We start from the raw sequence: 24,229 nt of genomic DNA, 5'->3' as shown, positions 1-24,229 counted from the left end.
CCCTGTACTCCCACACTGCCCAGGCATGCTGTACTCCCACACTGCCCAGATACCCTGTACTCCCACACTGCCCAGGCATGCTGTACTCCCACACTGCCCAGATACCCTGTACTCCCACACTGCCCAGACATCCTGTACTCCCACACTTCCCAGATATCCTGTACTCCCACACTGCCCAGATATCCTGTACTCCCACAAAACCCAGATACCCTGTACTCCCACACTGCCCAGATACCCTGTACTCCCACACTGCCCAGATACCCTGTACTCCCACTCTGCCCAGGTACCCTGTACTCCCACACTGCCCAGATACCCTGTACTCCCACACTGCCCAGATAGCCTGTACTCCCACACTGCCCAGATATCCTGTACTCCCACACTGCCCAGATATCCTGTACTCCCACACTGCCCAGATATCCTGTACTCCCACACTGCCCAGATATCCTGTCCTCCCACACTGCCCAGATACCCTGTCCTCCCACACTGCCCAGATATCCTGTACTCCCACACTGCCCAGGCATCCTGTAATCCCACACTGGCCAGATATCCTGTACTCCCACACTGCCCAGATATCCTGTACTCCCACACTGCCCAGGTACCTGTACTCACACACTGCCCAGGTACCTGTACTCACACATTGCCCAGGTACCTGTACTCACACACTGCCCAGGTACCTGTACTCCCACACTGCCCAGATACCCTGTACTCCTACACTGCCCAGGTACCCTGTACTCCCACACTGCCCAGATATCCTGTACTCCCACACTGCCCAGATATCCTGTACTCCCACACTGCCCAGATAACCTGTACTCCCAGACTGCCCAGGTACCTGTACTCACACACTGCCCAGGTCCCTGGACTCACACACTGCCCAGGTACCTGTACTCACACACTGCCCAGGTACCTGTACTCCCACACTGCCCAGGTACCCTGTACTCCCACACTGCCCAGATATCCTGTACTCCCACTCTGCCCAGGTCCCCTGTACTCCCACACTGCCCAGATACCCTGTACTCCCACACTGCCCAGATAGCCTGTACTCCCACACTGCCCAGATATCCTGTACTCCCACACTGCCCAGATATCCTGTACTCCCACACTGCCCAGATATCCTGTACTCCCACACTGCCCAGATATCCTGTACTCCCACACTGCCCAGATACCCTGTACTCCCACACTGCCCAGATATCCTGTACTCCCACACTGCCCAGGCATCCTGTAATCCCACACTGGCCAGATATCCTGTACTCCCACACTGCCCAGATATCCTGTACTCCCACACTGCCCAGGTACCTGTACTCACACATTGCCCAGGTATCTGTACTCACACACTGCCCAGGTACCTGTACTCCCACACTGCCCAGATACCCTGTACTCCTACACTGCCCAGGTACCCTGTACTCCCACACTGCCCAGATATCCTGTACTCCCACACTGCCCAGATATCCTGTACTCCCACACTGCCCAGATAACCTGTACTCCCAGACTGCCCAGGTACCTGTACTCACACACTGCCCAGGTACCTGTACTCACACACTGCCCAGGTACCTGTACTCACACACTGCCCAGGTACCTGTACTCCCACACTGCCCAGGTACCCTGTACTCCCACACTGCCCAGATATCCTGTCCTCCCACACTGCCCAGATATCCTGTACTCCCACACTGCCCAGGTACCCTGTACTCCCACACTGCCCAGATATCCTGTACTCCCACACTGCCCATGTTCCCTGTACTCCCACACTGCCCAGATCCCCTGTACTCCCACACTGCCCAGATACCCTGTACTCCCACACTTGCCCAGATATTCTGTACTCCCACACTGCCCAGGTACCCTGTACTCCCACACTGCCCAGATACCCTGTACTCCCACACTGCCCAGATATTGTGTACTCACACACTGCCCAGGTACCCTGTACTCCCACACTGCCCAGATACCCTGTACTCCCACACTGCCCAGATACCCTGTACTCCCACACTGCCCAGATACCCTGTACTCCCACACTGCCCAGGTACCCTGTACTCCCACACTGCCCAGATATCCTGTACTCCCACACTGCCCAGATATCCTGTACTCCCACACTGCCCAGATATCCTGTACTCCCGCACTGCCCAGATACCCTGTACTCCCACACTGTAAGAAGTTTAACAACACCAGGTTAAAGTCCAACAGGTTTATTTGGTAGCAAAAGCCAAGTGGGAGTACAGGGGATCTGGGCAGTGTGGGAGTACAGGGAACATGGGCAGTGTGGGAGTACAGGATATCTGGGCAGTGTGGGAGTACAGGGTACCTGGGCAGTGTGGCTTTTGCTACCAAATAAACCTGTTGGACTTTAACCTGGTGTTGTTAAACTTCTTACTGTGTTTACCCCAGTCCAACGCCGGCATCTCCACATCATGACTCCCACACTGCCCAGATACCCTGTACTCCCACACTGCCCAGATACCCTGTACTCCCACACTGCCCAGATATCCAGTACTCCCACACTGCCCAGATACCCTGTACTCCCACACTGCCCAGGTACCCTGTACTCCCACACTGCCCAGATATCCTGTACTCCCACACTGCCCAGATACCCTGTACTCCCACACTGCCCAGATATCCTGTACTCCCACACTGCCCAGATATCCTGCACTCCCACACTGCCCAGATATCCTGCACTCCCGCACTGCCCAGATACCCTGTACTCCCACACTGCCCAGATATCCTGTACTCCCACACTGCCCAGATATCCTGTACTCCCACACTGCCCAGATACCCTGTACTCCCACACTGCCCAGATACCCTGTACTCCCACACTGCCCAGATACCCTGTACTCCCACACTGCCCAGGTACCCTGTACTCCCACACTGCCCAGATATCCTGTACTCCCACACTGCCCAGATACCCTGTACTCCCACACTGCCCAGATATCCTGTACTCCCACACTGCCCAGGTACCCTGTACTCCCACACTGCCCAGATACTCTGTACTCCCACACTGCCCAGATATCCTGCACTCCCACAATGCCCAGGTACCCTGTACTCCCACACTGCCCAGATATCCTGTACTCCCACACTGCCCAGATATCCTGTACTCCCACACTGCCCAGATACCCTGTACTCCGACACTGCCCAGATACCCTGTACTCCCACACTGCCCAGATATCCTGTACTCCCACACTGCCCAGTTATCCTGTACTCCCACACTGCCCAGATACCCAGTACTCCCACACTGCCCAGGTACCCTGTACTCCCACACTGCCCAGGTACCCTGTACTCCCACACTGCCCAGATACCCTGTACTCCCACACTGCCCAGATACCCTGTACTCCCACACTGCCCAGATACCCTGTACTCCCACACTGCCCAGATATCCTGCACTCCCACACTGCCCAGTTATCCTGTACTCCCACACTGCCCAGATTCCCTGTACTCCCACACTGCCCAGATATCCTGTACTCCCACACTGCCCAGATACCCTGTACTCCCACACTGCCCAGATACCCTGTACTCCCACACTGCCCAGATACTCTGTACTCCCACACTGCCCAGGTACCCTGTACTCCCACACTGCCCAGATATCCTGCACTCCCACACTGCCCAGATACCCTGTACTCCCACACTGCCCAGATATCCTGCACTCCCACACTGCCCAGGTACCCTGTACTCCCACACTGCCCAGATATCCTGTACTCCCACACTGCCCAGATATCCTGTACTCCCACACTGCCCAGATACCCTGTACTCCCACACTGCCCAGATACCCTGTACTCCCACACTGCCCAGATACCCTGTACTCCCACACTGCCCAGGTACCCTGTACTCCCACACTGCCCAGATATCCTGTACTCCCACACTGCCCAGATACCCTGTACTCCCACACTGCCCAGGTTCCCTGCACTCCCAGACTGCCCAGATACCCTGTACTCCCACACTGCCCAGATACCCTGTACTCCCACACTTCCCAGATATCCTGTACTCCCACACTGCCCAGATACCCTGTACTCCCACTCTGCCCAGATACCCTGTACTCCCACACTGCCCAGATATCCTGTACTCCCACACTGCCCAGATACCCTGTACTCCCACACTGCCCAGATATCCTGTACTCCCACACTGCCCAGGTACCCTGTACTCCCACACTGCCCAGATATCCTGTACTCCCACACTGCCCAGATATCCTGTACTCCCACACTGCCCAGATATCCTGTACTCCCACACTGCCCAGATACCCTGTACTCCCACACTGCCCAGATATCCTGTACTCCCACACTGCCCAGATATCCTGCACTCCCACACTGCCCTGATACCCTGTACTCCCACACTGCCCAGATATCCTGCACTCCCACACTGCCCAGGTACCCTGTACTCCCACACTGCCCAGAAATCCTGTACTCCCACACTGCCCAGGCACCCTGTACTCCCACACTGCCCAGATATCCTGTACTCCCACACTGCCCAGATACCCTGTACTCCCACACTGGCCAGATATCCTGTATCCCACACTGCCCAGGTACCCTGTACTCCCACACTGCCCAGGTATCCTGTACTCCCACACTGACCAGGTACCCTGTACTCCCACACTGACCAGGTACCCTGTACTCCAACACTTGCCCAGATATTCTGTACTCCCACACTGCCCGGATATCCTGTTCTCCCACACTGCCCAGATACCCTGTACTCCCACACTGCCCAGATATCCTGTACTCCCACACTGCCCAGATATCCTGTACTCCCACACTGCCCATGTACCCTGTACTCCCACACTGCCCAGATATCCTGTACTCCCACACTGACCAGGTACCCTGTACTCCCACACTGCCCAGGTACCCTGTACTCCCACACGTATCTGGTACCCTGTACTCCCACACTACCCGGATATCCTGTACTCCCACACTGCCCAGATATCCTGTACTCCCACACTGCCCAGATATCCTGTACTCCCACACTGCCCATGTACCCTGTGCTCCCACACTGCCCAGATATCCTGTACTCCCACACTGCCCATGTACCCTGTACTCCCACACTGTCCAGATACCCTGTACTCCCACACTGCCCAGGTGCCCTGTACTCCCACACTGCCCAGGTACCCTGTAGTCCCACACTGCCCAGGTACCCTGTACTCCCACACTGCCCAGGTACCCTGTACTCCCACACTGCCCAGGTACCCTGTACTCCCACACTGCCCAGATACCCTGTACTCCCACACTGCCCAGATATTGTGTACTCACACACTGCCCAGGTACCCTGTACTCCCACACTGCCCAGATACCCTGTACTCCCACACTGCCCAGATACCCTGTACTCCCACACTGCCCAGTTACCCTGTACTCCCACACTGCCCAGGTACCCTGTACTCCCACACTGCCCAGATACCCTGTACTCCCACACTGCCCAGATATCCTGTACTCCCACACTGCCCAGGTACCCTGTACTCCCACACTGCCCAGATATCCTGTACTCCCACACTGCCCAGATATCCTGTACTCCCACACTGCCCAGGTACCCTGTACTCCCACACTGCCCAGATATCCTGTACTCCCACACTGCCCATGTTCCCTGTACTCCCACACTGCCCAGGTACCCTGTACTCCCACACTGCCCAGGTTCCCTGTACTCCCACACTGCCCAGGTACCCTGTACTCCCACACTGCCCAGATATCCTGTACTCCCACACTGCCCAGATATCCTGCACTCCCACACTGCCCAGATACCCTGTACTCCCACACTGCCCAGATATCCTGTACTCCCACACTGCCCAGATACCCTGTACTCCCACACTGCCCAGGTACCCTGTACTCCCACACTGCCCAGATACCCTGTACTCCCACACTGCCCAGGTACCCTGTACTCCCACACTGCCCAGATATCCTGTACTCCCACACTGCCCAGATATCCTGTACTCCCACACTGCCCAGATATCCTGTACTCCCACACTGCCCAGATACCCTGTACTCCCACACTGCCCAGATACCCTGTACTCCCACACTGCCCAGATACCCTGTACTCCCACACTGCCCAGATATCCAGTACTCCCACACTGCCCAGATACCCTGTACTCCCACACTGCCCAGGTACCCTGTACTCCCCCACTGCCCAGATATCCTGTACTCCCGCACTGCCCAGATACCCTGTACTCCCACACTGCCCAGATATCCTGTACTCCCACACTGCCCAGATATCCTGCACTCCCACACTGCCCAGATATCCTGCACTCCCACACTGCCCAGATACCCTGTACTCCCACACTGCCCAGATATCCTGTACTCCCACACTGCCCAGATATCCTGTACTCCCACACTGCCCAGATACCCTGTACTCCCACACTGCCCAGATACCCTGTACTCCCACACTGCCCAGATACCCTGTACTCCCACACTGCCCAGGTACCCTGTACTCCCACACTGCCCAGATATCCTGTATTCCCACACTGCCCAGATACCCTGTACTCCCACACTGCCCAGATATCCTGTACTCCCACACTGCCCAGATACCCTGTACTCCCACACTGCCCAGATACTCTGTACTCCCACACTGCCCAGATATCCTGCACTCCCACAATGCCCAGGTACCCTGTACTCCCACACTGCCCAGATATCCTGTACTCCTACACTGCCCAGATATCCTGTACTCCCACACTGCCCAGATACCCTGTACTCCCACACTGCCCAGTTATCCTATACTCCCACACTGCCCAGATACCCAGTAATCCCACACTGCCCAGGTACCCTGTACTCCCACACTGCCCAGGTACCCTGTACTCCCACACTGCCCAGATACCCTGTACTCCCACACTGCCCAGATATCCTGTACTCCCACACTGCCCTGATACCCTGTACTCCCACACTGCCCAGATACCCTGTTCTCCCACACTGCCCAGATACTCTGTACTCCCACACTGCCCAGATATCCTGCACTCCCACACTGCCCAGGTACCCTGTACTCCCACACTGCCCAGATATCCTGTACTCCCACACTGCCCAGATATCCTGTACTCCCACACTGCCCAGGTACCCTGTACTCCCACACTGCCCAGATATCCTGTACTCCCACACTGCCCAGATACCCTGTACTCCCACACTGCCCAGGTACCCTGCACTCCCAGACTGCCCAGATACCCTGTACTCCCACACTGCCCAGATACCCTGTACTCCCACACTGCCCAGATATCCTGTACTCCCACACTGCCCAGATACCCGGTACTCCCACTCTGCCCAGATATCCTGTACTCCCACACTGCCCAGATACCCTGTACTCCCACACTGCCCAGATATCCTGTATTCCCACACTGCCCAGATACCCTGTACTCCCACACTGCCCAGATACCCTGTACTCCCACACTGCCCAGATATCCTGTACTCCCACACTGCCCAGATATCCTGTACTCCCACACTGCCCAGATACCCTGTACTCCCACACTGCCCAGATATCCTGTACTCCCACACTGCCCAGATATCCTGCACTCCCACACTGCCCAGATATCCTGCACTCCCACACTGCCCAGATATCCTGTACTCCCACACTGCCCAGATATCCTGTACTCCCACACTGCCCAGATATCCTGTACTCCCACACTGCCCAGGCACCCTGTACTCCCACACTGCCCAGGTACCCTTTACTCCCACACTGCCCAGATATCCTGTACTCCCATACTGCCCAGATATCCTGTACTCCCACACTGCCCAGATACCCTGTACTCCCACACTGCCCAGATACCCTGTACTCCCACACTGCCCAGATATCCTGTACTCCCACACTGCCCAGATACCCTGTACTCCCACACTGCCCAGATATCCTGTACTCCCACACTGCCCAGGTACCCTGTACTCCCACACTGCCCAGATATCCTGTACTCCCACACTGCCCAGATATCCTGCACTCCCACAATGCCCAGGTACCCTGTACTCCCACACTGCCCAGATATCCTGTACTCCTACACTGCCCAGATATCCTGTACTCCCACACTGCCCAGATACCCTGTACTCCCACACTGCCCAGTTATCCTATACTCCCACACTGCCCAGATACCCAGTAATCCCACACTGCCCAGGTACCCTGTACTCCCACACTGCCCAGGTACCCTGTACTCCCACACTGCCCAGATACCCTGTACTCCCACACTGCCCAGATATCCTGTACTCCCACACTGCCCTGATACCCTGTACTCCCACACTGCCCAGATACCCTGTTCTCCCACACTGCCCAGATACTCTGTACTCCCACACTGCCCAGATATCCTGCACTCCCACACTGCCCAGGTACCCTGTACTCCCACACTGCCCAGATATCCTGTACTCCCACACTGCCCAGATATCCTGTACTCCCACACTGCCCAGATACCCTGTACTCCCACGCTGCCCAGATACCCTGTACTCCCACACTGCCCAGATACCCTGTACTCCCACACTGCCCAGGTACCCTGTACTCCCACACTGCCCAGATATCCTGTACTCCCGCACTGCCCAGATACCCTGTACTCCCACACTGCCCAGGTACCCTGCACTCCCAGACTGCCCAGATACCCTGTACTCCCACACTGCCCAGATACCCTGTACTCCCACACTGCCCAGATATCCTGTACTCCCACACTGCCCAGATACCCGGTACTCCCACTCTGCCCAGATATCCTGTACTCCCACACTGCCCAGATACCCTGTACTCCCACACTGCCCAGATATCCTGTATTCCCACACTGCCCAGATACCCTGTACTCCCACACTGCCCAGATACCCTGTACTCCCACACTGCCCAGATATCCTGTACTCCCACACTGCCCAGATATCCTGTACTCCCACACTGCCCAGATACCCTGTACTCCCACACTGCCCAGATATCCTGTACTCCCACACTGCCCAGATATCCTGCACTCCCACACTGCCCAGATATCCTGCACTCCCACACTGCCCAGATATCCTGTACTCCCACACTGCCCAGATATCCTGTACTCCCACACTGCCCAGATATCCTGTACTCCCACACTGCCCAGGCACCCTGTACTCCCACACTGCCCAGGTACCCTTTACTCCCACACTGCCCAGATATCCTGTACTCCCATACTGCCCAGATATCCTGTACTCCCACACTGCCCAGATACCCTGTACTCCCACACTGCCCAGATACCCTGTACTCCCACACTGCCCAGATATCCTGTACTCCCACACTGCCCAGATACCCTGTACTCCCACACTGCCCAGATATCCTGTACTCCCACACTGCCCAGGTACCCTGTACTCCCACACTGCCCAGATATCCTGTACTCCCACACTGCCCAGATATCCTGTACTCCCACACTGCCCAGATATCCTGTACTCCCACACTGCCCAGATACCCTGTACTCCCACACTGCCCAGATATCCTGTACTCCCACACTGCCCAGATATCCTGCACTCCCACACTGCCCAGCTACCCTGTACTCCCACACTGCCCAGATATCCTGCACTCCCACACTGCCCAGGTACCCTGTACTCCCACACTGCCCAGAAATCCTGTACTCCCACACTGCCCAGGCACCCTGTACTCCCACACTGCCCAGATATCCTGTACTCCCACACTGCCCAGATACCCTGTACTCCCACACTGGCCAGATATCCTGTATCCCACACTGCCCAGGTACCCTGTACTCCCACACTGCCCAGGTATCCTGTATCCCACACTGACCAGGTACCCTGTACTCCCACACTTGCCCAGATATTCTGTACTCCCACACTGCCCGGATATCCTGTACTCCCACAGTGCCCAGGTATCCTGTACTCCCACACTGCCCATGTACCCTGTACTCCCACACTGCCCAGATATCCTGTACTCCCACACTGACCAGGTACCCTGTACTCCCACACTGCCCAGGTACCCTGTACTCCCACACTTATCTGGTGCCCTGTACTCCCACACTGACCAGGTACCCTGTACTCCCACACTGACCAGGTACCCTGTACTCCCACACTTGCACAGATATTCTGTACTCCCACACTGCCCGGATATCCTGTACTCCCACACTGCCCAGGTATCCTGTACTCCCACACTGACCAGGTACCCTGTACTCCCACACTGCCCAGATATCCTGTACTCCCACACTGCCCAGATACCCTGTACTCCCACACTGCCCAGATATCCTGTACTCCCACACTGCCCAGATATCCTGCACTCCCACACTGCCCAGATATCCTGCACTCCCGCACTGCCCAGATACCCTGTACTCCCACACTGCCCAGATATCCTGTACTCCCACACTGCCCAGATATCCTGTACTCCCACACTGCCCAGATACCCTGTATTCCCACACTGCCCAGATACCCTGTACTCCCACACTGCCCAGATACCCTGTACTCCCACACTGCCCAGGTACCCTGTACTCCCACACTGCCCAGATATCCTGTACTCCCACACTGCCCAGATACCCTGGACTCCCACACTGCCCAGATATCCTGTACTCCCACACTGCCCAGGTACCCTGTACTCCCACACTGCCCAGATACTCTGTACTCCCACACTGCCCAGATATCCTGCACTCCCACAATGCCCAGGTACCCTGTACTCCCACACTGCCCAGATATCCTGTACTCCCACACTGCCCAGATATCCTGTACTCCCACACTGCCCAGATACCCTGTACTCCGACACTGCCCAGATACCCTGTACTCCCACACTGCCCAGATATCCTGTACTCCCACACTGCCCAGTTATCCTGTACTCCCACACTGCCCAGATACCCAGTACTCCCACACTGCCCAGGTACCCTGTACTCCCACACTGCCCAGGTACCCTGTACTCCCACACTGCCCAGATACCCTGTACTCCCACACTGCCCAGATATCCTGTACTCCCACACTGCCCAGATACCCTGTACTCCCACACTGCCCAGATATCCTGTACTCCCACACTGCCCAGTTATCCTGTACTCCCACACTGCCCTGATACCCAGTACTCCCACACTGCCCAGGTACCCTGTACTCCCACACTGCCCAGGTACCCTGTACTCCCACACTGCCCAGATTCCCTGTACTCCCACACTGCCCAGATATCCTGTACTCCCACACTGCCCAGATACCCTGTACTCGCACACTGCCCAGATACCCTGTACTCCCACACTGCCCAGATACTCTGTACTCCCACACTGCCCAGGTACCCTGTACTCCCACACTGCCCAGATATCCTGCACTCCCACACTGCCCAGATACCCTGTACTCCCACACTGCCCAGATATCCTGCACTCCCACACTGCCCAGGTACCCTGTACTCCCACACTGCCCAGATATCCTGTACTCCCACACTGCCCAGATATCCTGTACTCCCACACTGCCCAGATACCCTGTACTCCCACACTGCCCAGATACCCTGTACTCCCACACTGCCCAGATACCCTGTACTCCCACACTGCCCAGGTACCCTGTACTCCCACACTGCCCAGATATCCTGTACTCCCACACTGCCCAGATACCCTGTACTCCCACACTGCCCAGGTACCCTGCACTCCCAGACTGCCCAGATACCCTGTACTCCCACACTGCCCAGATACCCTGTACTCCCACACTGCCCAGATATCCTGTACTCCCACACTGCCCAGATACCCTGTACTCCCACTCTGCCCAGATATCCTGTACTCCCACACTGCCAAGATACCCTGTACTCCCACACTGCCCAGATATCCTGTATTCCCACACTGCCCAGATACCCTGTACTCCCACACTGCCCAGATACCCTGAACTCCCACACTGCCCAGATATCCTGTACTCCCACACTGCCCAGATATCCTGTACTCCCACACTGCCCAGATACCCTGTACTCCCACACTGCCCAGATATCCTGTACTCCCACACTGCCCAGATATCCTACACTCCCACACTGCCCAGATATCCTGTACTCCCACACTGCCCAGATATCCTGTACTCCCACACTGCCCAGATATCCTGTACTCCCACACTGCCCAGATATCCTGTACTCCCACACTGCCCAGGCACCCTGTACTCCCACACTGCCCAGGTACCCTGTACTCCCACACTGCCCAGATATCCTGTACTCCCATACTGCCCAGATATCCTGTACTCCCACACTGCCCAGATACCCTGTACGCCCACACTGCCCAGATACCCTGTACTCCCACACTGCCCAGATATCCTGTACTCCCACACTGCCCAGATACCCTGTACTCCCACACTGCCCAGATATCCTGTACTCCCACACTGCCCAGGTACCCTGTACTCCCACACTGCCCAGATATCCTGTACTCCCACACTGCCCAGATATCCTGTACTCCCACACTGCCCAGATATCCTGTACTCCCACACTGCCCAGATACCCTGTACTCCCACACTGCCCAGATATCCTGTACTCCCACACTGCCCAGATATCCTGCACTCCCACACTGCCCAGATACCCTGTACTCCCACACTGCCCAGATATCCTGCACTCCCACACTGCCCAGGTACCCTGTACTCCCACACTGCCCAGAAATCCTGTACTCCCACACTGCCCAGGCACCCTGTACTCCCACACTGCCCAGATATCCTGTACTCCCACACTGCCCAGATACCCTGTACTCCCACACTGGCCAGATATCCTGTATCCCACAGTGCCCAGGTACCCTGTACTCCCACACTGCCCAGGTATCCTGTACTCCCACACTGACCAGGTACCCTGTACTCCCACACTTGCCCAGATATTCTGTACTCCCACACTGCCCGGATATCCTGTACTCCCACACTGCCCAGGTATCCTGTACTCCCACACTGACCAGGTACCCTGTACTCCAACACTTGCCCAGATATTCTGTACTCCCACACTGCCCGGATATCCTGTTCTCCCACACTGCCCAGATACCCTGTACTCCCACACTGCCCAGATATCCTGTACTCCCACACTGCCCAGATATCCTGTACTCCCACACTGCCCATGTACCCTGTACTCCCACACTGCCCAGATATCCTGTACTCCCACACTGACCAGGTACCCTGTACTCCCACACTACCCGGATATCCTGTACTCCCACACTGCCCAGATATCCTGTACTCCCACACTGCCCAGGTACCCTGTACTCCCACACTGCCCAGATATCCTGTACTCCCACACTGCCCATGTACCCTGTACTCCCACACTGCCCAGATATCCTGTACTCCCACACTGCCCAGATATCCTGTACTCCCACACTGCCCAGATATCCTGTACTCCCACACTGCCCAGATATCCTGTACTCCCACACTGCCCATGTACCCTGTACTCCCACACTGCCCAGATATCCTGTACTCCCACACTGCCCAGATACCCTGTACTCCCACACTGCCCAGATACCCTGTACTCCCACACTGCCCAGATATCCTGTACTCCCACACTGCCCATGTACCCTGTACTCCCACACTGCCCAGATATCCTGTACTCCCACACTGCCCATGTACCCTGTACTCCCACACTGCCCAGATACCCTGTACTCCCACACTGCCCAGGTGCCCTATTCTCCCACACTGCCCAGGTACCCTGTAGTCCCACACTGCCCAGGTACCCTGTACTCCCACACTGCCCAGGTACCCTGTACTCCCACACTGCCCAGGTACCCTGTACTCCCACACTGCCCAGATATCCTGTACTCCCACACTGCCCAGATATCCTGTACTCCCACACTGCCCAGGTACCCTGTACTCCCACACTGCCCAGATATCCTGTACTCCCACACTGCCCATGTTCCCTGTACTCCCACACTGCCCAGATACCCTGTACTCCCACACTGCCCAGATACCCTGTACTCCTACACTTGCCCAGATATTCTGTACTCCCACACTGCCCAGGTCCCCTGTACTCCCACACTGCCCAGATACCCTGTACTCCCACACTGCCCAGATATTGTGTACTCACACACTGCCCAGGTACCCTGTACTCCCACACTGCCCAGATACCCTGTACTCCCACACTGCCCAGATACCCTGTACTCCCACACTGCCCAGTTACCCTGTACTCCCACACTGCCCAGGTACCCTGTACTCCCACACTGCCCAGATACCCTGTACTCCCACACTGCCCAGATATCCTGTACTCCCACACTGCCCAGGTACCCTGTACTCCCACACTGCCCAGATATTCTGTACTCCCACACTGCCCAGATATCCTGTACTCCCACACTGCTCAGGTACCCTGTACTCCCACACTGCCCAGATATCCTGTACTCCCACACTGCCCATGTTCCCTGTACTCCCACACTGCCCAGGTACCCTGTACTCCCACACTGCCCAGGTTCCCTGTACTCCCACACTGCCCAGGTACCCTGTACTCCCACACTGCCCAGATATCCTGTACTCCCACACTGCCCAGATATCCTGCACTCCCACACTGCCCAGATACCCTGTACTCCCACACTGCCCAGATATCCTGTACTCCCACACTGCCCAGATACCCTGTACTCCCACACTGCCCAGGTACCCTGTACTCCCACACTGCCCAGATACCCTGTACTCCCACACTGCCCAGGTACCCTGTACTCCCACACTGCCCAGATATCCTGTACTCCCACACTGCCCAGATATCCTGTACTCCCACACTGCCCAGATACCCTGTACTCGCACACTGCCCAGATACCCTGTACTCCCACACTGCCCAGATACCCTGTACTCCCACACTGCCCAGATATCCAGTACTCCCACACTGCCCAGATACCCTGTACTCCCACACTGCCCAGGTACCCTGTACTCCCACACTGCCCAGATATCCTGTACTCCCGCACTGCCCAGATACCCTGTACTCCCACACTGCCCAGATATCCTGTACTCCCACACTGCCCAGATATCCTGCACTCCCACACTGCCCGGATATCCTGCACTCCCACACTGCCCAGATACCCTGTACTCCCACACTGCCCAGATATCCTGTACTCCCACACTGCCCAGATATCCTGTACTCCCACACTGCCCAGATACCCTGTACTCCCACACTGCCCAGATACCCTGTACTCCCACACTGCCCAGATACCCTGTACTCCCACACTGCCCAGGTACCCTGTACTCCCACACTGCCCAGATATCCTGTATTCCCACACTGCCCAGATACCCTGTACTCCCACACTGCCCAGATATCCTGTACTCCCACACTGCCCAGATACCCTGTACTCCCACACTGCCCAGATACTCTGTACTCCCACACTGCCCAGATATCCTGCACTCCCACAATGCCCAGGTACCCTGTACTCCCACACTGCCCAGATATCCTGTACTCCTACACTGCCCAGATATCCTGTACTCCCACACTGCCCAGATACCCTGTACTCCCACACTGCCCAGTTATCCTGTACTCCCACACTGCCCAAATACCCAGTAATCCCACACTGCCCAGGTACCCTGTACTCCCACACTGCCCAGGTACCCTGTACTCCCACACTGCCCAGATACCCTGTACTCCCACACTGCCCAGATATCCTGTACTCCCACACTGCCCAGATACCCTGTACTCCCACACTGCCCAGATACCCTGTTCTCCCACACTGCCCAGATACTCTGTACTCCCACACTGCCCAGATATCCTGCACTCCCACACTGCCCAGGTACCCTGTACTCCCACACTGCCCAGATATCCTGTACTCCCACACTGCCCAGATATCCTGTACTCCCACACTGCCCAGATACCCTGTACTCCCACGCTGCCCAGATACCCTGTACTCCCACACTGCCCAGATACCCTGTACTCCCACACTGCCCAGGTACCCTGTACTCCCACACTGCCCAGATATCCTGTACTCCCACACTGCCCAGATACCCTGTACTCCCACACTGCCCAGGTACCCTGCACTCCCAGACTGCCCAGATACCCTGTACTCCCACACTGCCCAGATACCCTGTACTCCCACACTGCCCAGATATCCTGTACTCCCACACTGCCCAGATACCCGGTACTCCCACTCTGCCCAGATATCCTGTACTCCCACACTGCCCAGATACCCTGTACTCCCACACTGCCCAGATATCCTGTATTCCCACACTGCCCAGATACCCTGTACTCCCACACTGCCCAGATACCCTGTACTCCCACACTGCCCAGATATCCTGTACTCCCACACTGCCCAGATATCCTGTACTCCCACACTGCCCAGATACCCTGTACTCCCACACTGCCCAGATATCCTGTACTCCCACACTGCCCAGATATCATGCACTCCCACACTGCCCAGATATCCTGTACTCCCACACTGCCCAGATATCCTGTACTCCCACACTGCCCAGATATCCTGTACTCCCACACTGCCCAGATATCCTGTACTCCCACACTGCCCAGGCACCCTGTACTCCCACACTGCCCAGGTACCCTTTACTCCCACACTGCCCAGATATCCTGTACTCCCATACTGCCCAGATATCCTGTACTCCCACACTGCCCAGATACCCTGTATTCCCACACTGCCCAGATACCCTGTACTCCCACACTGCCCAGATATCCTGTACTCCCACACTGCCCAGATACCCTGTACTCCCACACTGCCCAGATATCCTGTACTCCCACACTGCCCAGGTACACTGTACTCCCACACTGCCCAGATACCCTGTACTCCCACACTGCCCAGGTACCCTGCACTCCCAGACTGCCCAGATACCCTGTACTCCCACACTGCCCAGATACCCTGTACTCCCACACTGCCCAGATATCCTGTACTCCCACACTGCCCAGATACCCTGTACTCCCACTCTGCCCAGATATCCTGTACTCCCACACTGCCAAGATACCCTGTACTCCCACACTGCCCAGATATCCTGTATTCCCACACTGCCCAGATACCCTGTACTCCCACACTGCCCAGATACCCTGAACTCCCACACTGCCCAGATATCCTGTACTCCCACACTGCCCAGATATCCTGTACTCCCACACTGCCCAGATACCCTGTACTCCCACACTGCCCAGATATCCTGTACTCCCACACTGCCCAGATATCCTACACTCCCACACTGCCCAGATATCCTGTACTCCCACACTGCCCAGATATCCTGTACTCCCACACTGCCCGGATATCCTGTACTCCCACACTGCCCAGGTATCCTGTACTCCCACACTGACCAGGTACCCTGTACTCCAACACTTGCCCAGATATTCTGTACTCCCACACTGCCCGGATATCCTGTTCTCCCACACTGCCCAGATACCCTGTACTCCCACACTGCCCAGATATCCTGTACTCCCACACTGCCCAGATATCCTGTACTCCCACACTGCCCATGTACCCTGTACTCCCACACTGCCCAGATATCCTGTACTCCCACACTGACCAGGTACCCTGTACTCCCACACTACCCGGATATCCTGTACTCCCACACTGCCCAGATATCCTGTACTCCCACACTGCCCAGGTACCCTGTACTCCCACACTGCCCAGATATCCTGTACTCCCACACTGCCCATGTACCCTGTACTCCCACACTGCCCAGATATCCTGTACTCCCACACTGCCCAGATATCCTGTACTCCCACACTGCCCAGATATCCTGTACTCCCACACTGCCCAGATATCCTGTACTCCCACACTGCCCATGTACCCTGTACTCCCACACTGCCCAGATATCCTGTACTCCCACACTGCCCAGATACCCTGTACTCCCACACTGCCCAGATACCCTGTACTCCCACACTGCCCAGATATCCTGTACTCCCACACTGCCCATGTACCCTGTACTCCCACACTGCCCAGATATCCTGTACTCCCACACTGCCCATGTACCCTGTACTCCCACACTGCCCAGATACCCTGTACTCCCACACTGCCCAGGTGCCCTATTCTCCCACACTGCCCAGGTACCCTGTAGTCCCACACTGCCCAGGTACCCTGTACTCCCACACTGCCCAGGTACCCTGTACTCCCACACTGCCCAGGTACCCTGTACTCCCACACTGCCCAGATATCCTGTACTCCCACACTGCCCAGATATCCTGTACTCCCACACTGCCCAGGTACCCTGTACTCCCACACTGCCCAGATATCCTGTACTCCCACACTGCCCATGTTCCCTGTACTCCCACACTGCCCAGATACCCTGTACTCCCACACTGCCCAGATACCCTGTACTCCTACACTTGCCCAGATATTCTGTACTCCCACACTGCCCAGGTCCCCTGTACTCCCACACTGCCCAGATACCCTGTACTCCCACACTGCCCAGATATTGTGTACTCACACACTGCCCAGGTACCCTGTACTCCCACACTGCCCAGATACCCTGTACTCCCACACTGCCCAGATACCCTGTACTCCCACACTGCCCAGTTACCCTGTACTCCCACACTGCCCAGGTACCCTGTACTCCCACACTGCCCAGATACCCTGTACTCCCACACTGCCCAGATATCCTGTACTCCCACACTGCCCAGGTACCCTGTACTCCCACACTGCCCAGATATTCTGTACTCCCACACTGCCCAGATATCCTGTACTCCCACACTGCTCAGGTACCCTGTACTCCCACACTGCCCAGATATCCTGTACTCCCACACTGCCCATGTTCCCTGTACTCCCACACTGCCCAGGTACCCTGTACTCCCACACTGCCCAGGTTCCCTGTACTCCCACACTGCCCAGGTACCCTGTACTCCCACACTGCCCAGATATCCTGTACTCCCACACTGCCCAGATATCCTGCACTCCCACACTGCCCAGATACCCTGTACTCCCACACTGCCCAGATATCCTGTACTCCCACACTGCCCAGATACCCTGTACTCCCACACTGCCCAGGTACCCTGTACTCCCACACTGCCCAGATACCCTGTACTCCCACACTGCCCAGGTACCCTGTACTCCCACACTGCCCAGATATCCTGTACTCCCACACTGCCCAGATATCCTGTACTCCCACACTGCCCAGATACCCTGTACTCGCACACTGCCCAGATACCCTGTACTCCCACACTGCCCAGATACCCTGTACTCCCACACTGCCCAGATATCCAGTACTCCCACACTGCCCAGATACCCTGTACTCCCACACTGCCCAGGTACCCTGTACTCCCACACTGCCCAGATATCCTGTACTCCCGCACTGCCCAGATACCCTGTACTCCCACACTGCCCAGATATCCTGTACTCCCACACTGCCCAGATATCCTGCACTCCCACACTGCCCGGATATCCTGCACTCCCACACTGCCCAGATACCCTGTACTCCCACACTGCCCAGATATCCTGTACTCCCACACTGCCCAGATATCCTGTACTCCCACACTGCCCAGATACCCTGTACTCCCACACTGCCCAGATACCCTGTACTCCCACACTGCCCAGATACCCTGTACTCCCACACTGCCCAGGTACCCTGTACTCCCACACTGCCCAGATATCCTGTATTCCCACACTGCCCAGATACCCTGTACTCCCACACTGCCCAGATATCCTGTACTCCCACACTGCCCAGATACCCTGTACTCCCACACTGCCCAGATACTCTGTACTCCCACACTGCCCAGATATCCTGCACTCCCACAATGCCCAGGTACCCTGTACTCCCACACTGCCCAGATATCCTGTACTCCTACACTGCCCAGATATCCTGTACTCCCACACTGCCCAGATACCCTGTACTCCCACACTGCCCAGTTATCCTGTACTCCCACACTGCCCAAATACCCAGTAATCCCACACTGCCCAGGTACCCTGTACTCCCACACTGCCCAGGTACCCTGTACTCCCACACTGCCCAGATACCCTGTACTCCCACACTGCCCAGATATCCTGTACTCCCACACTGCCCAGATACCCTGTACTCCCACACTGCCCAGATACCCTGTTCTCCCACACTGCCCAGATACTCTGTACTCCCACACTGCCCAGATATCCTGCACTCCCACACTGCCCAGGTACCCTGTACTCCCACACTGCCCAGATATCCTGTACTCCCACACTGCCCAGATATCCTGTACTCCCACACTGCCCAGATACCCTGTACTCCCACGCTGCCCAGATACCCTGTACTCCCACACTGCCCAGATACCCTGTACTCCCACACTGCCCAGGTACCCTGTACTCCCACACTGCCCAGATATCCTGTACTCCCACACTGCCCAGATACCCTGTACTCCCACACTGCCCAGGTACCCTGCACTCCCAGACTGCCCAGATACCCTGTACTCCCACACTGCCCAGATACCCTGTACTCCCACACTGCCCAGATATCCTGTACTCCCACACTGCCCAGATACCCGGTACTCCCACTCTGCCCAGATATCCTGTACTCCCACACTGCCCAGATACCCTGTACTCCCACACTGCCCAGATATCCTGTATTCCCACACTGCCCAGATACCCTGTACTCCCACACTGCCCAGATACCCTGTACTCCCACACTGCCCAGATATCCTGTACTCCCACACTGCCCAGATATCCTGTACTCCCACACTGCCCAGATACCCTGTACTCCCACACTGCCCAGATATCCTGTACTCCCACACTGCCCAGATATCATGCACTCCCACACTGCCCAGATATCCTGTACTCCCACACTGCCCAGATATCCTGTACTCCCACACTGCCCAGATATCCTGTACTCCCACACTGCCCAGATATCCTGTACTCCCACACTGCCCAGGCACCCTGTACTCCCACACTGCCCAGGTACCCTTTACTCCCACACTGCCCAGATATCCTGTACTCCCATACTGCCCAGATATCCTGTACTCCCACACTGCCCAGATACCCTGTATTCCCACACTGCCCAGATACCCTGTACTCCCACACTGCCCAGATATCCTGTACTCCCACACTGCCCAGATACCCTGTACTCCCACACTGCCCAGATATCCTGTACTCCCACACTGCCCAGGTACACTGTACTCCCACACTGCCCAGATACCCTGTACTCCCACACTGCCCAGGTACCCTGCACTCCCAGACTGCCCAGATACCCTGTACTCCCACACTGCCCAGATACCCTGTACTCCCACACTGCCCAGATATCCTGTACTCCCACACTGCCCAGATACCCTGTACTCCCACTCTGCCCAGATATCCTGTACTCCCACACTGCCAAGATACCCTGTACTCCCACACTGCCCAGATATCCTGTATTCCCACACTGCCCAGATACCCTGTACTCCCACACTGCCCAGATACCCTGAACTCCCACACTGCCCAGATATCCTGTACTCCCACACTGCCCAGATATCCTGTACTCCCACACTGCCCAGATACCCTGTACTCCCACACTGCCCAGATATCCTGTACTCCCACACTGCCCAGATATCCTACACTCCCACACTGCCCAGATATCCTGTACTCCCACACTGCCCAGATATCCTGTACTCCCACACTGCCCAGATATCCTGTACTCCCACACTGCCCAGATATCCTGTACTCCCACACTGCCCAGGCACCCTGTACTCCCACACTGCCCAGGTCCCCTGTACTCCCACACTGCCCAGATATCCTGTACTCCCATACTGCCCAGATATCCTGTACTCCCACACTGCCCAGATACCCTGTACGCCCACACTGCCCAGATACCCTGTACTCCCACACTGCCCAGATATCCTGTACTCCCACACTGCCCAGATACCCTGTACTCCCACACTGCCCAGATATCCTGTACTCCCACACTGCCCAGGTACCCTGTACTCCCACACTGCCCAGATATCCTGTACTCCCACACTGCCCAGATATCCTGTACTCCCACACTGCCCAGATATCCTGTGCTCCCACACTGCCCAGATACCCTGTACTCCCACACTGCCCAGATATACTGTACTCCCACACTGCCCAGATATCCTGCACTCCCACACTGCCCAGATACCCTGTACTCCCACACTGCCCAGATATCCTGCACTCCCACACTGCCCAGGTACCCTGTACTCCCACACTGCCCAGAAATCCTGTACTCCCACACTGCCCAGGCACCCTGTACTCCCACACTGCCCAGATATCCTGTACTCCCACACTGCCCAGATACCCTGTACTCCCACACTGGCCAGATATCCTGTATCCCACAGTGCCCAGGTACCCTGTACTCCCACACTGCCCAGGTATCCTGTACTCCCACACTGACCAGGTACCCTGTACTCCCACACTTGCCCAGATATTCTGTAGTCCCACACTGCCCGGATATCCTGTACTCCCACACTGCCCAGGTATCCTGTACTCCCACACTGACCAGGTACCCTGTACTCCAACACTTGCCCAGATATTCTGTACTCCCACACTGCCCGGATATCCTGTTCTCCCACACTGCCCAGATACCCTGTACTCCCACACTGCCCAGATATCCTGTACTCCCACACTGCCCAGATATCCTGTACTCCCACACTGCCCATGTACCCTGTACTCCCACACTGCCCAGATATCCTGTACTCCCACACTGACCAGGTACCCTGTACTCCCACACTACCCGGATATCCTGTACTCCCACACTGCCCAGATATCCTGTACTCCCACACTGCCCAGGTACCCTGTACTCCCACACTGCCCAGATATCCTGTACTCCCACACTGCCCATGTACCCTGTACTCCCACACTGCCCAGATATCCTGTACTCCCACACTGCCCAGATATCCTGTACTCCCACACTGCCCAGATATCCTGTACTCCCACACTGCCCAGATATCCTGTACTCCCACGCCCATGTACCCTGTACTCCCACACTGCCCAGATATCCTGTACTCCCACACTGCCCAGATACCCTGTACTCCCACACTGCCCAGATACCCTGTACTCCCACACTGCCCAGATATCCTGTACTCCCACACTGCCCATGTACCCTGTACTCCCACACTGCCCAGATATCCTGTACTCCCACACTGCCCATGTACCCTGTACTCCCACACTGCCCAGATACCCTGTACTCCCACACTGCCCAGGTGCCCTATTCTCCCACACTGCCCAGGTACCCTGTAGTCCCACACTGCCCAGGTACCCTGTACTCCCACACTGCCCAGGTACCCTGTACTCCCACACTGCCCAGGTACCCTGTACTCCCACACTGCCCAGATATCCTGTACTCCCACACTGCCCAGATATCCTGTACTCCCACACTGCCCAGGTACCCTGTACTCCCACACTGCCCAGATATCCTGTACTCCCACACTGCCCATGTTCCCTGTACTCCCACACTGCCCAGATACCCTGTACTCCCACACTGCCCAGATACCCTGTACTCCCACACTGCCCAGATACCCTGTACTCCCACACTGCCCAGGTACCCTGTACTCCCACACTGCCCAGATATCCTGTACTCCCACACTGCCCAGATACCCTGTACTCCCACACTGCCCAGATATCCTGTACTCCCACACTGCCCAGGTACCCTGTACTCCCACACTGCCCAGATACTCTGTACTCCCACACTGCCCAGATATCCTGCACTCCCACAATGCCCAGGTACCCTGTACTCCCACACTGCCCAGATATCCTGTACTCCCACACTGCCCAGATATCCTGTACTCCCACACTGCCCAGATACCCTGTACTCCGACACTGCCCAGATACCCTGTACTCCCACACTGCCCAGATATCCTGTACTCCCACACTGCCCAGTTATCCTGTACTCCCACACTGCCCAGATACCCAGTACTCCCACACTGCCCAGGTACCCTGTACTCCCACACTGCCCAGGTACCCTGTACTCCCACACTGCCCAGATACCCTGTACTCCCACACTGCCCAGATACCCTGTACTCCCACACTGCCCAGATACCCTGTACTCCCACACTGCCCAGATATCCTGCACTCCCACACTGCCCAGTTATCCTGTACTCCCACACTGCCCAGATTCCCTGTACTCCCACACTGCCCAGATATCCTGTACTCCCACACTGCCCAGATACCCTGTACTCCCACACTGCCCAGATACCCTGTACTCCCACACTGCCCAGATACTCTGTACTCCCACACTGCCCAGGTACCCTGTACTCCCACACTGCCCAGATATCCTGCACTCCCACACTGCCCAGATACCCTGTACTCCCACACTGCCCAGATATCCTGCACTCCCACACTGCCCAGGTACCCTGTACTCCCACACTGCCCAGATATCCTGTACTCCCACACTGCCCAGATATCCTGTACTCCCACACTGCCCAGGTACCCTGTACTCCCACACTTGCCCAGATATCCTGTACTCCCACACTGCCCAGATACCCTGTACTCCCACACTGCCCAGGTACCCTGTACTCCCACACTGCCCAGACATCCTGTACTCCCACACTTCCCAGATATCCTGTACTCCCACACTGCCCAGATATCCTGTACTCCCACACTGCCCAGATACCCTGTCTCCCACACTGCCCAGATACCCTGTACTCCCACACTGCC

The sequence above is a fragment of the Mustelus asterias genome, unplaced genomic scaffold (assembly GCF_964213995.1).
Source record: "Mustelus asterias unplaced genomic scaffold, sMusAst1.hap1.1 HAP1_SCAFFOLD_112, whole genome shotgun sequence".
Lineage (NCBI taxonomy): Eukaryota > Metazoa > Chordata > Chondrichthyes > Carcharhiniformes > Triakidae > Mustelus > Mustelus asterias.
Note: the sequence above shows the minus strand (reverse complement) of the source record.